The sequence below is a fragment of the Cornus florida genome, unplaced genomic scaffold (genome assembly GCF_030987335.1).
Source record: "Cornus florida cultivar Cherokee Brave unplaced genomic scaffold, ASM3098733v1 CherokeeBrave_3.0.0_Hap2_Chr09, whole genome shotgun sequence".
Taxonomy (NCBI): Eukaryota; Viridiplantae; Streptophyta; class Magnoliopsida; order Cornales; family Cornaceae; genus Cornus; species Cornus florida.
Window position 1 is genome coordinate 23,909,753 of NW_026775579.1, and position 14,275 is coordinate 23,924,027.

A 14,275-nucleotide genomic window follows, 5' to 3' on the forward strand; every position below is an offset into this window, starting at 1 on the left:
AATTATTAATTAATTTGATTAATTAATTTGCCCCGAGTGCACTATTCACTCCATTTGAATTCCGACTTGATATTCTTGATCTACATGCCATATAACTTCACATATATTTGATTTAGAATATTCGGTGAGGTTTTGAAACCTTTCATTTAATTAATTTCCTTGTTTAAGATTTAATCCTCATGGTGATATACAACTTGGAATTGAATTGTGGCATGCTAGAAAATTAAGCTTTAGTGTGATTGTTCACATGTATTAAATTGGGATTAATTGCAAGAGAATTGCAACCTTTATTTTATATTTAACTTTAGTGAAAGTTTAATTTACATAGGTGTAACTGGCATGAAATAAGCTTGTAATGTGATATTACATTAGTTCTTGGCATGTTCTCTAAGATATGTTAAATTGAGAGCATTTGGTTAAGTTTGAAAATCTAGAGATTTTAATTAAAAGAATTAATTAAAATCTATTTTGTGGTCCCATTAGCTTAATTAAGATTTTAACTTGATATTTGTGTTGACCATGACTTGTTTACTAGTATGTATTAATTGTGGACCATTTGAAGTTGCTTTAGAACCTTGGTAATTAAATTAGCATGATTTAATTAGAGTTTTACCTTGTTGTTCCAATAACCTAATTGAGTTTTAGAATGGATATAGGTGATGACCATACTATGTTCTTTAATATGTATTAATTTGAGGTTATTTGGAATTGAATTATAATCTAGGAAATTTAATTATTTTTATTTAATTAAATTCTATCGAATTGAGCCATGAATTTAATTGTGTTGAAAGTCGTTTCTATATCAAAATCCTGGACATGGACTTGTTGTATATTCATTTGGTTATGTTTTGAGCATTGGATAACATAGTTGCTATGTTTATACTCATGAGAATATGTTTTCCTTATTGAATATATTGTTGCCTTGTGTAATGATTTGCACATTTCATATTTAACATCATTCATGCATAGCGTGTAACGAATCGCACACTGAAGATTCGACATTCATCACATCATATTAGTTGTGGACTTAGAGCATGTATTGTATAGGTTTCCAAATTTGGTTGTGCTTGGTAGAAAGTTGATTATCTTGCATATTCCTGTTGATATATGTATTGTTGCACAACTTGTTGATTTTGGAAACTTGGGGATGTCGTTGTTTGACTATGGCTAGGACGTGGTTCTAGTACGGGGAATAGTCCCTCTATATGGTCTAGTGCGCACATAGGGAGGTTACCCCTGGGCTAGTAATCCTAAAATAACTATGTTGTCGGTCTGATCTGGCGTGACGTTCGAGTATCCACTTCGTTTGATTTCGCATTTCATTTTCAAGTTGATAACTAGATGATGTTGTAACTTGTTGTTTCTTATTTGTCGTTTCATTTTAAGTTACAGGATGTTAACTTTGCGAAATTGTGCTTTATGTGTTGTATTGGAAGTTCCAATGTTGGTTAAATTGCATCAATATTGAAAATCGTGTTTTGATGTTTTAATAAAGCTTAGGATTGATCCTATTGATTCATTTATAACATAGATGTTAGGTGGCATAACCCACTTCTGTTGTTTTCGTGCTTTAGATTCCAAGCTGATAGCTTTAAGAAATTGTATTTTGTTGCCTTGTATAATATGCTTTTATGTGGTTAGACTGCATTGAAGTTGTAATTTGCGTTTTGATTGTTCAGCATGGCCTAGGATGATTCCTTAGAATTATTTAGAACATAGACGTTAGGTGACATGATTATTTTAGTTGTTTCTGTATTCGAGATTGCAAGTTAATACCTTTAAGAACCTATATCTTGTTGCTTTGTATAACATGCTTCCATATTGTTTAAATGGCATAGATGATGTGATTTATGCTAGAAACACTCTAAGGTAGCTTAGGATGCTCCCTGAGTCTCATTGCGATATAGACGTTAGGTGGCATGAACCCCTTTAATATGTTTCACCTTAAGGTAATAAATTTGTAAAATACTAGGTCGATGCATCCTCATCACCTACGAGTAGCTTTATGTTACTCACCCCTACGATACTGGAGCATATTTCAGGTACGAAGACTTGGTTCATGACGCCTAGCATTCCTTGGATGTCGTGTAGCTTTCAAGTTTCCATTTCATGCAAATGTTAGCATGAAATGTCATTTTGTAGACTTATATGTCAAAATATGTATATTTGATTCCATGTATCTAATGTGTACTTAAATACACTTCTTTCAATGTATTTGATATGTATGAGATGAGGCCGGAGGCCAATGACCATTATATTGTATTCTATGTACTTTTTAACTTCATGAAATATTGTGAAAATCTTGAAAAATCGCAAGTCATTGCTTCACCATGGTTGCATCGGGTGTGGGAATTCCACTTTCATTCTTTCATAGGGTCTTTTTAATCTTGTATGAAGTGTGGCCAAGGGCCAAATGGTCATTTGACTCCATTTTACATTTTTGGATTCTATGTTTTCCATTCCAAGTCCATTTTTGCGTTTTTGCCCGTTGGGGGGTCGGATTTTGCATCGGCTATATTTTCAAGCCATGGACCATTGTAGCGCATTTAAATAGGTAAGTTACGTTTGCGAGCATAGTCGTTTCCGGGAAAAACCTCATCGTTTGTGATTTGAGCCTTTTGTGAATTCATTTCGCACTTTTTTTGCATATTATGATCTAGGGGCTTTATGGACCTTTTACAGTGGTTTTATTTTCTTCTTTCAATATGGTTGAATAGAAAATATGATTTTAGGGGGGGTTTCTTTTCCGTGTTTTTCAGAAAATGTCGTCTTGATATCGGAAATTGTTTACGAAGTTCAGCTCTCAGTTTTTCAACTTAGCAGCTTTTTGGCCCTCCATGACTAGATTTCATGGAGGGGCATTTCGGGCATTCTACATTACATTTTTTTTTAATTCTCTTGCGAATCACGTAGAAAATTCAATTTTGAGGGGGGTTTTTTCTTTGTGTTTTTCCAGAAAAATTCATCTTCTAGCCCGTTTTTGCTCTCAGTTGCAGACAGTCACTGTAGCAACTTTTAACCCTCTTGTTCAGTTCTGATCTAGGGGCATTGTGGGGATTTCACAGTGAGTTTTTTTCGATTCCGTCTGCCAAGTTAGGTAGAAAACTCAATTTTAGGGAGGGTTTCTTCTTCGTGTTTTTCCATAAAAACTCGTCTTGACCTCCGTTTCAAGCCTCAGTTCTGGGCAGATAAAAAAAAATGTAGTAGCAGCCAAGGGCTGTCACCAGCCATGTCTTTGGACGCTGGCATGCGTGCCGGAGGGCTGTCACCAGCCATGTCTTTGGACGCTGGCATGCGTGCCGGAGGGCTCACGCATGGGCGCCGGAGGGCTCGCGCATGGGCGCCGTGTGCGCCATGGCCCCTCGTCGGGCCGCCGTGACGTCAAATCTTCTTTTGGGCTTTTCTCCTTCGTCTGGACTCCGATTCAACTGAATTTTTTTTTGAACTTGACTAATTTTTCACTGTCTTTCCAACGGTGTGCTCAGCTGCACCCAGTTCTTCCTAGATAATTACCAGTTTACCCTTTTTGCCTTAAGTGCTCGTTTTTCTTTGTCATGTCGTTTCTCCTTTGTCCGGACTCCGAATCATGCGATTCTTGAGTCCATCTTGATTAGTTTTTCGTTGTCCTTCCAGCAGTGTGCTTGGTTGCACCTGAATCTACAACTTTTAGAAATTACTATTTTGCCCCTAGGGGCTTATTTGTCATATTTTTGACCTTTTGCTTCCGCATCAGTTCTCATTGAGTTCCACGACCTCATGGAAGGTCACTTTGACTTCTTAGAGTCTTGTGTTCTGTTTTTGCTTCCGCATTCGGATCCGTTATCGGATCATCCTTACGGTTCATCACAGGACATGCTGGCCTAAAAACTTGGGTCGTTACAGGTGGTATCAGAGCTCCTAGGTTCGAAAACCTTAGGGCGACGGGTTTTGCATATCATGCTCACGTTGTTTTGCTTTGATGTGTCATTTATATCTTGATAACATACCTTGTTTGATAACATGTCTTCTATGATAACATGTTCACAGGCTTAGGTGTTTTGAGACATCTATTATTTGTTAAGCATACTTTATGTGTATATATGCTTCCTGATAACATGTTCTTTGTCACTATCATGTTCTGGTGTGATAACATGTCTGCGTGCTTCTTGATAACATGTTTGATTTAATAACATGCCTATTTGCTTATGTGGCAACTTGTTTACTACTTATGTGAGTAGATAGTTATGCTATGTTGCATGCTACTTGTTTACTTTATGTCAGGTTTTTGCATTGTCTCTTAGGATCTGTTATATCCCTTGGATGCGTTCTTGTTTCACGAGTTTTTTCTGTGAAATATGAATTTTGAGGTAGAAAGTTAAAAAATGACTTGACCATAATTTTAATGAGAATGAATTTGATCACAAAGAGAGACACTTCCTGAATTACTCGTGTGTGTAGTATGCATGTTCTCAAAATGAAAAATAAGAAATCTTTTGCAAAATCTCTTAAAGGCTCTCTTAGAGTTTGAAAACTTAAGTATTGAAAGTCATAATGATTTTGAAGAGTATGCAATATATTTTTTAGGTGTTTACAGAACCTTAAAAACCCTTTGAAAGGTTAACAATTTTGTACAAAGACTTTCTCCTAAAATCCTATTAGAAAAAGAATCAAATTTGACTTTAAAAGAATTATCCTTTTTGGTTCGAACAAACACAACTGATTCTATTTTAGAACCGGTTGTGTTTTTATCAAGAGTTGTTTTTTCACAAGAGAAAAACACAACCGGTTGTGACTAAAGTGCAACCGGTTGTGGTTTTCGTGAGAGTAAAAATAAACAAGATATTAATAAAAAAACACACAAAGCTCTCGTTATAAAAACATAACTTTAGTGTATCCTCATTTCACTTACTTCTTTAACTATTCTCTTGATGCAAATTGGTTTAGTAATCAGTTTCAGCAGCAATCCATGAGGAGTAAAGCCTCGAGATGATTTTTCACCTCAATTATTTGGAATATCTGGGGTCACAGACATAAAGTTTTTTAAGAGGGAGCAGCAAGCTCTGCTTCTGAAGTGGCCAGGGACTCTCGTCTTTCTTTTTTGAGGTTTGGGGTATGCCAGGACTCTCGTCTTTCTTCTCCCTGTGATCTTTGATTACTTTAATTAATTTGTATCATATTGTTTTATACTTATAAAAAATTTCCACATTAATATATATATATATATATATATATATATATATATATATATCTTGATGATCATTGAAACACTTGTTAATTTGGAATCTTGGATGCAACCTTAAGGTTGAAAAGTTAAACAAAAATTACAATTCAGATTTATTTTGACACCGATGCGGATTACAATTTTAGAGGGTAATCATGTACAGTATTATTATTTTTAGAGTATATGTATCTCTTTTATAAAACATATTCATCATTTGTGGACGTGGTCTAGACACGTCACCGAGGGCCAAGTCAAACAGTCAACACTTTGACAAAGTCCACCTCAGCAAGGCATGTGATAGTTGATCATTGGGCCTCAATCTTAGTCTACATTCAGCCGATGGGCCTTGAATCTGAGTCACAGATCATAACCTCGATTCGAGTTGTTGTCGATCGACGGGCCTAGAACCTCGGTCTGACCTTTTGACAATCTGTCGGTCGATGGGCCTTGAACCTTGATCTGTTAATCACAAATCATCGATCAACGGGCCTTGAACCTTGATCCGAGTCACAAATTGTCGATCGACGGGCCTTCAACCTCGATCTGACCCTTGATAATCTGTCGATCGACGGGCCTTGAACCTCGATCCGACCTTTATAATCTGTCGATCGACGGGCCTCGAACCTCGATCCGACTTTCACTATCTGTCGATCGACGGGCCTTGCACCTCGATCTGACACTGCCATGAACCATCGATTGGTGGGCGTCGAACCTCAATCCAAGCAACGAAGAGTTATGGTAGAGCTCTTCAAGCGACATTGGGACGCAGATGGGATTTTGGAATGGAGGATAGAAAATTAGTAATGTCTTGTCCACTAAGGCAAGACCCAGTCTAAGGATAAGAGCAAAAGACAGCTGGAATAGTACAATTGCCTTTACAGCCTGCCATTTTTTGGGATTATTCACCAGGAAAGGTACACTTGGTAGTGGATCCAAAAATGTAGGGATTTGGGCAACATGACCTAAAAAGGGAATGACTCTGATCCATTCCCAACATGGAGGCCCAACAATGTACCACATGGATGACTTAAGGCTATAAAAGAAGGTAATGACGAAAAAAGGAGGTAGGAACTAACGGCAGCTTCTTTCCTACCATTGCACCAATTCTCTGATTGGACTGGTTTTCTCTTCCTTCTTCCACCTTTCTGCATTCCTCATATTGCTTAGTGATATATTGCCAGACCTCTTTTCTTTGACTATTCAACCGATAAAAACCAGGTATCTACATTTGACGACTTCACTGGGGATTATCCAGGTAAAACAATGAATCCAGATGAGGTTTCTCCTCCGGCACAGGCAGAGGTGTTCGCAGTTGGAGCCACTGGCGTCAAGGTTGTCACTACCGAATCTGCTAGCCACAAGTGCCAAAGCCACCAGCGCTAGAGACACTAGCACTAGGGCTACTAGCACAAGGTCTCACTCTTCAAAATCCAGACACAAATCTAGCACCGATGCTGTCTTAGAGGCTATGCAGAACATGAATCACCAACTGATGACCTGAATGGAGAAATTTGAGGAAGCTCTCCGTGTTCTTGATAGGAAAGTCTCGGCGACATCGGCTATAGTTCCAACAGAGCTCCTTTCAGCTACTCAGATGGTGTTCGGTACCAATACCCTAACTGGTGTGACTTTGCCTCCATTACATGAGCAACAACTCATGAAGTCCCCAAAAGGTCAAGATCATAGTGCAGATCTATCACAGCCCATTCTAGAGCTTTACAACCCTGAATTACAGGTAACTCCTATGGCTCCTCGAGTATTCCTGTCTCAAGGCAAAGAACCTATGTTTTGCTCCCTACCCACTTATGCCCAAGCGAACCCTAAGGCACACCGTCTTCTCCCCTCCTATTCCTACTCCGCCCCAAAAGAAGTGTTCACACGTTCCGAAATGCGCGATCTTTTCAAGAAAGGCACCTTAACTTCTCGTGCCTTAGACTTTGGCAGTGAGCCTCCTTACCCTCTTGCTATTGCATAGACTCCATATCCGCAAGGATACTTGGTCTCCAAATTCCCCCAGTTTAATGGCAAGACCGGTGATCCTAGGGAACATGTCATGCGCTTTGTTGAGGCTTTGGGTCATTTCGGTGATAATCATGTGGTTCGTCTACGCAAGTTCTCTAAATCTCTAACTGATCGAGCCTACCGTTGGTATTTCAATCTCGAACCAGACTCCATCAGTACCTGGGAGAAACTGAAAGATCGCTTCCTCACCAAGTTTTTCCAGGCTGAAGAACGGGTCACCACCTTGTCTCTCACAAAGGAGGCTCAAGAGGACAATAAGGACATCCTCGCCTTTATCAATCACTTTAGAAACCGTGCAGGTGAATGCTTTGAAAGTAGTAATGAAATGGACTTGGTTGATATTTGCATCCAGGGCATGCTGCAGATTTAAAAGCTCCACCTTATCAACCTAAGGATAGCTAGCTTTGGCGAGCTCAAGATTGCAGCCCGGAATCTCAAGGATCTCAAACCAACTGCCACAAAGTATGAGCCTCTAAAATATGATGCCCCTAAGTTTGAAGCTCCAAAGCCTTCCAATCGCAGGCCTGCACCTGCAGCGACCATTGAGGAACGCCCCCCAAAGTGGTTTGACAAATCCCAATTCAAGCCATAAGGCGAGGAACCACCACCTTTCCCCATCCGTATTGAGGAAGTTAAGAATACACTTGCCCAATGGGTCAAGGATGGCAACATTGTTCTACCTACCCCACGTCGCGAGTCCACCCCTGTAGATCGAGCTAACGCTGATTTCTGTGTTTACCATCAAAGTGTTACTCATCCCACTATTAATTGCTGGGGCTTGCGCCGCCTCTTTCAACGGCGAATGGCAACTAGTGATCTTAAAGTCACCCCTCCTAAGGATGTTCATCGGTTCCCGTACCCCGATCATCGTGTGGCTATTATCACCTGCTACGATGAACTTACAGAAACAAATTCAGGCCATGAGGCAGAGCCTTCTTCAGAAGCGGATATGTGTCCTTTGGTCACCTCTGTTAAACCCAGCTCTCCTGCACTAAAGAAAACTTTATCCTTTTCCAATGCTGACAAACAGAGCCCAGGTGCCCAAAATTGACCATTGTATGTACTAGCTTCTATCAAGGGAGTAGAATTCAAGCACGCTTTTCTTGATAATGGTTCTTCCATCAATGTTATGCCCCTCTCCACCTTTCACAAGGCTGGCATCTCCGAGGATCGTCTGGTCAAAGAACCAATCGAAGTCGCAGGATTTCGCAATGATCTTCATCACACGATGGGCTATGTTAATGTTGATCTAGCTGTCAACAAATTCCAAGCCTCCACGAAGTTCCATGTTATTGACAGCGACACTTCTTATCACATCCTTCTGGGACGCGCATAGATGCACTGCTTTGGCATCGTCCCTTCCACTTACCATCAATGCTTTAAAGGCATCTGGAATAACAAAGTTGTCACCGTCCCCTGTTCAAATCGCCCTTTTGCCACCTTTGAGGCTCATTACACGGATGCGTTATTCTTCAATGACCTTGATGATTGCGCGCAAGACTGCGATGCAACCATTATCAGTACTCCTCTACCCACCTGGGCTGACGCCTAAAAGGGCATTTTTCACCCTCCCTCTCCCGTTCAGACAGGCGATGCCCCACATGAATACAAACGCGTTCACCTCCCCAACGATCGTGTCATTTACCGTTTATAATGGTGCCCGGGGTCAGCAGAGGTTCACTTTACTGACTCCCCAGTGTATCAGCCTCGAATTCTTGAGAAAGCACCACTGCCAGATCTCGTTGAAATTAATATTTCCTATCCCAATGAGCCGCCTCGCATCACGTTCCTCTCGGGTACACTGAGCTCTCAAGATAAATCTCACCTTGTGTCTCTCTTGTATGAATTTCTCAATGTATTTGCATAGACATACAGCAAGATGCCAGGGCTTCACCCTTCGCTGGTCTCCCATCATCTCAATGTTTTGCCCAACGTTCACCCAGTTAAACAAGGCTCGCAAACATTCTGGCTAGAACTTGAGTTACAAATTAAAGATGAGGTCCAAAAGTTGTTAGCAGCCGGCTTCATCAAGCCTATTATCCACCCCGTGTGGTTAGCCAACATCGTTCCTGTGCAGACGAAGAATGGCCAACTCAGGGTGTGCGTTGATTTCAGGGATCTCAACAAGGCCTGCCGAAAGGATGACTTCCCTTTGCCAATTATTGATACTCTGGTCGATGGCACTACAGGCCATGAAATGTTCTTTTTCATGGATGGTTTTAGTGGTTACAATCAGATCCGGATGGCCAAGGGTGATGCAGAAAAGACAGCCTTTCGAACGCTTCTTGGTAATTTTCACTTCACTGTCATGCTTTTCGGTTTGAAAAATGTAGGTGCCACATATCAACGAGCCATAACTGCTATCTTCCATGATCTACTCCATCATAATCTCGAAGATTATGTGGACGATTTGGTGGTTAAGTCTAAACAGAAAGCCAATCACCTCTATGACTTACGCCAAGTGTTCGAGCGTTGCCGCCAATATAATCTCAAAATAAATCCCCTCAAATGTGCCTTTGGCGTCAACCATGGCAAGTTCTTGGGTTTTATGGTCACTCGCCAGGGTATTGAGGTTGATCCAGCAAAAGCCAAAGCAATTCTTGACATGCCATCTCCAACGACTTCTAAGCAGCTGAAGAGCTTTCTGGGCAAAGTTTCTTATCTTCGTCGATTCCTGCTGGCCCTCGCGGAGGCCACACACGCCTTTAGTACACTTGTCAAGGGAAAAATGAAGTTCTCATAGGCGGATATTCATCAGGCCACCTTCGAGCGGATTAAGCACGTGCTATTGTCCCCGCAGATCATGCATGCTCCACAAAAAGGCCAACCCCTCTTCCTGTATGTTACTTCTACACCTCGATCCATTGGGGCACTGCTCGCACAGGAGATTGATAGTCTAGAATGCCCGGTCTATTACATTAGTCATTTGATCCGTGATACTGAAGAACGGTATTCCCTTACTGAAAAGCATTGTCTCGCCTTGGTCTTTGCTGCGCACAAATTTCGGTACTACTTCCTCGCTCATCGCATCATTCTCATCACTAAATGCGATCCCTACAGGCATTTTCTCTCTAAACCTATGCTTACAGGCAAGGCTGTACGATAACTTCTATCCTTAGCAGAATTTAACATCACCTGCCAACAACCGAAGGCCATTAAAAGTCAAGCTTTCGCGGATTTACTCACTCAATTCCCCAACATAGCTCATGAGCCGGTGGATGAACAATTACCTCTCGATGACCTGCAGGTCACCTCTCTCGAGCAAGCTCAGGAATGGCACTTATCTTTTGACGGTTCTTCTACCACAAAGGGCGGAGGTGCGGGCATTATGCTCTCCTGCCCAACCCTCATCTCCACCGCTGCTGTTAAACTTGACTTCAAGTGCACTAACAACGAAGCTGAATATGAAGCATTCATCCTGGGGCTATTAACAACACTCGATAAGTAGGTCTCTCGGCTGGGGCAATTCAAAGTTGATTGTCAAACAGACTTTAGGTGGGTTTTCAATTCAAGAGCCCTCTTTGTCCTCGTATCGCACAATAATTCAAAAGCTTCTCTCTCGATTCACCACCGTTCACTTGGCTTATGTCTCTTGATCTGTCAATCGACATCCCGATGCTCTTGTTACGCTCGTCTCCAAACTTGACATCTCTGGCCCCACACAATAAATTACTGTTCATAAACAAACACAGCCTGCCATCGCCAGTTTGCTCCCTCTTAAAGATATCACTGATTGACGTCGCCCAATTATCGATCAAATGCAGACCTTCACCGGTTCATTACCCCTTACTCAGCTCAAATGCTTTCATTTAATCCAAGGAGTCCCTTATCATCGATCCCCCTCTGGCATCCTCAGTCGCTGTCTCAGGGACGCCGAGGCTCGTGAAGTTCTTCACCGTGTTCATCAGCAACATTGCGCCACTACTGATATCGCTCTTTACCTGCGGCTCCAGCGCCAAGGCTATTACTGGCCTCAAATGTCCAGTTAGGCTGCCGCGTTGCAGCGCGCATGTGTTATTTGCCAGAAATGCCCTAATGCAACTGAGGTCCTCGAGCTCGAGTTAGTTGATTGGCAAACCCCCTTTATTCGTTACCTCCAACATGGTCATCGCCCAGACAATCCAACCTTGGCCGCCAAGCTTAAGCACCACGCTTCCAAGTTTGCGATGGTCGTTTGTTCTGCCTCTCTCACGAAGGGCACCTCCTGCGATGCCTTGCTGGCACTGAGATCCGTGAAGCACTTCATCAAGCTCACTCCCTCGAGCATCAGGGTGCCTACAAATTATTTCAACACTTGATCCACAAAGGGCTCTACTGGCCAACTATGGACCATGATGCTAAGATGCTTGTTCAACAATGTCAACCATGTCAATACCATCACCATCGGATCCATACTCCCCCGACAGTACTTCATCCACTTGCCACCCCTTGGCCCTTCCACATTTGGAGTTTGGACCTCATTGGCCCAATCAATCCTACAGTTTATCAAATACATTGGATCCTCACAGCTACAGATTTCTTTTCTAAGTGGGTTGAAGCCATCCCCTTGCGCCATGCCACAGGCATCGCTGTTACAGCCTTCATTCGTAAAAATATCATTTGCCGGTTTGGCATCCCAGCGATCATCCTCTCCGACAATGACACCCCCTTTGTTAATTATCGGGTTGCTCAGCTTCTTCAACAATATAACACATCACAGCGCCGATCTTCTGCTTACTATCCCGAAGGCAACGGCCAAGCTGAAGCAACCAACAAATCTCTCCTTAAATCATCAGTTGCACGGTCGCCGAGCACAAGTCTAATTGGGTCGATCAGCTGCCCTTAGCTCTTTGGGCCCATCGTACCTCCAAAAAGCGAGCCACAGGCCAAACTCCTTTTTCCCTCCTATATGGCACAGAAGCTATTCTCCCAGTCGAGATTGCTATTCCTGCTGCTGCTTTGGCCGCTCGAAGCGAGGTCGACCACTTCACTCATCTTGAGGCCTTAGATGAACGATGGGAGTTAGCATGCCAACATCTCAAGGTCTACCAACATACCTTGGCAAAATCTTATAACAAGCATGTACGACCTCATACCTTCCAGGTCGGTGACCTTGTTCTTAAAGCTGCTAAACACATTATGCATAACACCTCTGCCCCAAAGTTCACCCCCAAATGGGAAGGGCCCTATGTTGTTATTAAGGTCCAACCCAGTGATTAGTGCAGGGTGATGGGCGCAAGGCTGAACCCATAAATTCCAGTTGGCTAAAGCTTTATCACAGTTAGTTCTTTGGTACTTTCTGTTAGCCCTATATCATAAATAATATATACAAGTTTTGTTATCACACCATTTCTATAACTGCTCAACTTTCATTCGATAACAAAAGTTAATACATAATGGACCTGCTGGTCATTAATCTACAATCATTAGCCTACTCATAACTTAGCAGAATGGTTACATCGCCACCAAGCTCGTTGTATGTCTCTTCTACCAGAGCCCGCTGTTGTTCTGCCATCAACAGGCAAGCCTGAATCTCCTCCATCATATGCCTGTCGCGCGCAATTCGGGCATCCAACTCTGCCATCTCCTTTGCCAGGAGAGCTTGCCCCACTACTCGCTCGCAAGCGTCAAGTCTCCTGTTCAGCCATTCTATTTCCACTCGGTCCTTGAGCAACTCAATTAGCTTGCGGGCCTCCTCCACCACTTCGTCCGACCCCTCCCCTCGTGCCGCAGTTGCAAATATTTTGAGTACTCGCCCCAAGGCTTCGTACCCAAAGCGATGGAACATCGGATGCCTCTTTCCGATCGCCTCCACCGTCGCTGGTTGCGCTCGGTTCGCCGCCTCTAGCGAGGGGATGAAGTGTGCCCCAATCATCACTCCTCGCCAGGTTGTCTCCTCTGTCATAAGCATGGCAAGATCCATCTCATTCTGTTGCCTCCCTTCGACTGGGGGCACTCCTATCCCACTATTTTTGCCACTTTCAACTTCCTCGCCCAACACTGGCCTATTCAAAGTACTGTTTGAGCCTTCTAGGGAAGATTGCAATTGCAGTACTTTCACCTCGTGCGGGCCCATCTGTATATCTGCTTCTATATCTTCCAACCTCACGGTGTCTCCTGAGGCCTGCTCTTCCACTGCTACCTCTTCTTCCTTCTTCGCATTGGATACCCCCTCACCCGAATATTTTAATAGCAGTGTGGGCATCAGTGATCTTGGTATCGAGGGCTTCTCCACTAGTGGCATACGCAAGATGGTTATTGGCGTTTTCTTTATAATCTCCAGCCGACGTCCTGCAACCCACAAATAATATTAATTGTAATTCAAAACATGGTAACTCGAACCATCACTTTCACTACTTACCAATCACTGTCCAGATCGGAGGCAAAGAGCTCTCAGCTGTCATCAGTCACCTGACGATCTCTCTTTTCGAGCCCCCGGTAGCTAGCGCTGCCCCGACACCTCCACTAAACTTTTCGCTTGCGCTCGATGCCTCCACCGTCTTCCCCTTTTCTACCCTCGGCGAGGCATCATCACTACTGAGCTCCACCACTTCTTCTATCTCCCCAATTGACTCTTCATCTTCTGACACTTGGATTGCTGAAGCTTTCCGTTTTTGCCGTCTCTGGTCAGCGATCGGCTCTTCACTAACTACTTTCTTGGACTGGGCCTCCGTCGATGCCCTTCTATCTGCTCTTGGCTCGATGGGTGCAACGGATACATATGCCTCGGGCACAGCATCATACGCTACATCGCCCATTTTTGCAGCCAAGGGAGCCATTATCGATCTATGGCCTCGCACTCCTGGCCTAAGTATGCACAGGGACACATCATCCTTGTATATAGGCATGGGAGCAAAAGGACGAGGAGTCTGCAGGCAAAACCTCTTGAAGGCTCCCATGCAATCTGCCCAAAATCTCCTGTATTTTCCTGTTATATCCCCATGGAGATTTCGCGAAGGAATCACAATACTGCCATTTTCTTCCTCGGATAGGTCATATAGTACACTATACCGAAATAAGACTTCGTCAAATTCATCATATCTTTCTTCCAAGCTATAGTCGCTTGGAACCCCT